The following is a 4,529-nucleotide window of genomic DNA, read 5'->3' on the forward strand; positions in this document are numbered from 1 at the left end:
AACTGTGAAAGGGGAGGAACCAACGCTGTCCCCTTCACATGCACCATCACTACTTGTAGGAAGGGAGGCTGGCTGGCAGCCTCCCATACACACTCTGGCTGGGTGGCAGTCACCCACCAGTACACACAGCAGACCCTAAACCCATATCATTATTGCTAAGCAGGAAGATGGGAGTCCATTTCACTCTGATGGACCATTTTTAAATGCAATCCATAACCTGGCTTTGGCAGGAACCCTTCTTACTCCTCCTACTTGCATTTGATACTGGGTTTAGGATCTGCATAGGAAACACACACACACACACACACACACACACACACACACATACAAGCACACACTTACCTGTGTTGCCTGCTGACGCCTCCTTGGCTGTCCCCAAACGGTATAAAACCAACAGCCACGGGAAGCTGTAAGGATAGAGGACATACCTGCATCCTATTGGACTCACTTGTCTTGGTTAAATCCAACTTATTTGACAACCTATGGTGCTGCTACTTCTGCTCATGGCAGTGCTGCTTCTGACAAGGCTGTTCTTTGGTGGGCCTAGGCGACATCACAATCTCCATGGTTACATACACAACAAAGGTCAGATGTTGTTTACACCTGGCCATGCCAGTGGTATTGAGTAGCATATCCCAGTGCTAAGGGTCCTGGGTGCAACAATCTTCAATGGGGAATAGCCGCACTGAGTTTGTCAAGTGCACCCATGTTTGCAACTCCAACAATACACACATATGTATGTATGTATGTGTGTATGTGTGTATGTGTGTATGTATGTCTATCTATCTATCTATCTATCTATCCATCCATCTATCCACCCATCTATCTCTATATATATTTATCTCTCTCTCTCTATATGTATATATATATATATATATATAATTTTTTTTCTTTTAAATATATATATATATATATATATATATATATATGTATATACATAGAGAGAGAGAGATGGAAATACTTTTTTAAACATGTTTTCACCTCATTTTTACCTTCTTTTTTTCTTCTCTCCATGTTTTCCTTCTTTCCTATGCTGCTGCTTCTTATTTTTCTTCTTTTTCAGACCCTATCATTGCACTATTGCTTATTCAATACCACCAGCAGATGGAGACACTATATTACAACATTAGTTGTGAGCAGCAGTTTGTACAAACAAATGCCTCATAGCTGATGTCCTATCCACCTAGGCACATAGGCACCACCTATTGTCTATTGCCTGCAGTAGGGGCCCACTGGACTAGCCAGCAAGCAGCTGCAGCTGCAGTAAATAAACAGATAACCTTTCTTTCCAACACTGAAACCTGGTGGTGCACTTAATATCTGCTATCAGATAGGGGACATATCAGATATTAAACTGATATAAACAGACACCACATTTGATACCAGCCAAAAGGAAGGATGAGAAGTGATAACTGTGAAAGGGGAGGAACCAACGCTGTCCCCTTCACATGCACCATCACTACTTGTAGGAAGGGAGGCTGGCTGGCAGCCTCCCATACACACTCTGGCTGGGTGGCAGTCACCCACCAGTACACACAGCAGACCCTAAACCCATATCATTATTGCTAAGCAGGAAGATGGGAGTCCATTTCACTCTGATGAACCATTTTTAAATGCAATCCATAACCTGGCTTTGGCAGGAACCCTTCTTACTCCTCCTACTTGCATTTGATACTGGGTTTAGGATCTGCATAGGAAACACACACACACACACACACACACACACACAAGCACACACTTACATGTGTTGCCTGCTGACGCCTCCTTGGCTGTCCCCAAACGGTATAAAACCAACAGCCACGGGAAGCTGTAAGGATAGAGGACATACCTGCATCCTATTGGACTCACTTGTCTTGGTTAAATCCAGCTTATTTGACAACCTATGGTGCTGCTGCTTCTGCTCATGGCAGTGCTGCTTCTGACAAGGCTGTTCTTTGGTGGGCCTAGGCGACATCACAATCTCCATGGTTACATACACAACAAAGGTCAGATGTTGTTTACACCTGGCCATGCCAGTGGTATTGAGTAGCACATCACAGTGCTAAGGGTCCTGGATGCAACAATCTTTCAATGGGGAATAGCCGCACTGAGTTTGTCAAGTGCACCCATGTTTGCAACTCCAACAATACACACATATTTATGTATGTATGTATGTATGTATGTATGTATGTATGTATGTGTGTATGTGTATCTATCTATCTATCTATCTATCTATCCACCCATCTATCTCTATATATATTTATCTCTCTCTCTCTCTCTCTCTCTATATATATATATATATATATATATTTTTCTTTTAAATATATATATATATACATATATAGAGAGAGAGATGGAAATACTTTTTTAAACATGTTTTCACCTCATTTTTACCTTCTTTTTTTTTCTTCTCTCCATGTTTTCCTTCTTTCCTCCTTTTTTCCTATGCTGCTGTTTCTTCTTTTTCAGACCCTATCATTGCACTATTGCTTATTCAATACCACCAGCAGATGGAGACACTATATTACAACATTAGTTGTGAGCAGCAGTTTGTACAAACAAATGCCTCATAGCTGATGTCCTATCCAACTAGGCACCACCTATTGTCTTTTGTCTGCAGTAGGGGCCCACTGGACTAACCAACAAGCAGCTGCATCAGCAAATTAACAGGTAATCTTTCTTTCCAACACTGAAACCTGGTGGTGCACTTAATATATGCTACCAGATAGGGAACATATCAGATATTAAACTGATATAAACAGACACCACATTTGATACCAGCCAAAAGGAAGGATGAGAAGTGATAACTGTGAAAGGGGAGGAACCAACGCTGTCCCCTTCACATGCACCATCACTACTTGTAGGAAGGGAGGCTGGCTGGCAGCCTCCCATACACACTCTGGCTGGGTGGCAGTCACCCACCAGTACACACAGCAGACCCTAAACCCATATCATTATTGCTAAGCAGGAAGATGGGAGTCCATTTCACTCTGATGGACCATTTTTAAATGCAATCCATAACCTGGCTTTGGCAGGAACCCTTCTTACTCCTCCTACTTGCATTTGATACTGGGTTTAGGATCTGCATAGGAAACACACACACACACACACACACACACACAAGCACACACTTACCTGTGTTGCCTGCTGACGCCTCCTTGGCTGTCCCCAAACGGTATAAAACCAACAGCCACGGGAAGCTGTAAGGATAGAGGACATACCTGCATCCTATTGGACTCACTTGTCTTGGTTAAATCCAACTTATTTGACAACCTATGGTGCTGCTACTTCTGCTCATGGCAGTGCTGCTTCTGACAAGGCTGTTCTTTGGTGAGCCTAGGCGACATCACAATCTCCATGGTTACATACACAACAAAGGTCAGATGTTGTTTACACCTGGCCATGCCAGTGGTATTGAGTAGCATATCACAGTGCTAAGGGTCCTGGGTGCAACAATCTTTCAATGGGGAATAGCCGCATTGAGTTTGTCAAGTGCACCCATGTTTGCAACTCCAACAATACACACATATCTATGTATGTATGTATGTGTGTATGTGTGTATGTGTGTATGTGTATCTCTCTATCTATCTATCTATCCACCCATCTATCTCTATATATATTTATCTCTCTCTCTCTATATGTATATATGTATATATATAATTTTTTTTTCTTTTAAATATATATATATATATATATATATATATATATACATAGAGAGAGAGAGATGGAAATACTTTTTTAAACATGTTTTCACCTCATTTTTACCTTCTTTTTTTCTTCTCTCCATGTTTTCCTTCTTTCCTATGCTGCTGCTTCTTATTTTTCTTCTTTTTCAGACCCTATCATTGCACTATTGCTTATTCAATACCACCAGCAGATGGAGACACTATATTACAACATTAGTTGTGAGCAGCAGTTTGTACAAACAAATGCCTCATAGCTGATGTCCTATCCACCTAGGCACATAGGCACCACCTATTGTCTATTGCCTGCAGTAGGGGCCCACTGGACTAGCCAGCAAGCAGCTGCAGCAAATAAACAGATAATCTTTCTTTCCAACACTGAAACCTGGTGGTGCATTTAATATATGCTATCAGATAGGGGACATATCAGATATTAAACTGATATAAACAGACACCACATTTGATACCAGCCAAAAGGAAGGATGAGAAGTGATAACTGTGAAAGGGGAGGAACCAACGCTGTCCCCTTCACATGCACCATCATTACTTGTAGGAAGGGAGGCTGGCTGGCAGCCTCCCATACACACTCTGGCTGGGTGGCAGTCACCCACCAGTACACACAGCAGACCCTAAACCCATATCATTATTGCTAAGCAGGAAGATGGGAGTCCATTTCACTCTGATGGACCATTTTTAAATGCAATCCATAACCTGGCTTTGGCAGGAACCCTTCTTACTCCTCCTACTTGCATTTGATACTGGGTTTAGGATTGGCATAGGAAACACACACACACACACACACACACACACATACAAGCACACACTTACCTGTGTTGCCTGCTGACGCCTCCTTGGCTGTCCCCAAAC

The 4,529-nt window shown here is 42.2% G+C and overlaps 1 pseudogene; it reads right to left on the reverse strand.

The window, feature by feature from the left end:
• Positions 1-2,676: 2,676 nt before the first annotated feature.
• Positions 2,677-2,779, reverse strand: LOC130328567 (U2 spliceosomal RNA; annotated as a pseudogene).
• Positions 2,780-4,529: the final 1,750 nt, after the last annotated feature.

The sequence above is a fragment of the Hyla sarda genome, unplaced genomic scaffold, assembly GCF_029499605.1.
Source record: "Hyla sarda isolate aHylSar1 unplaced genomic scaffold, aHylSar1.hap1 scaffold_31, whole genome shotgun sequence".
Lineage (NCBI taxonomy): Eukaryota > Metazoa > Chordata > Amphibia > Anura > Hylidae > Hyla > Hyla sarda.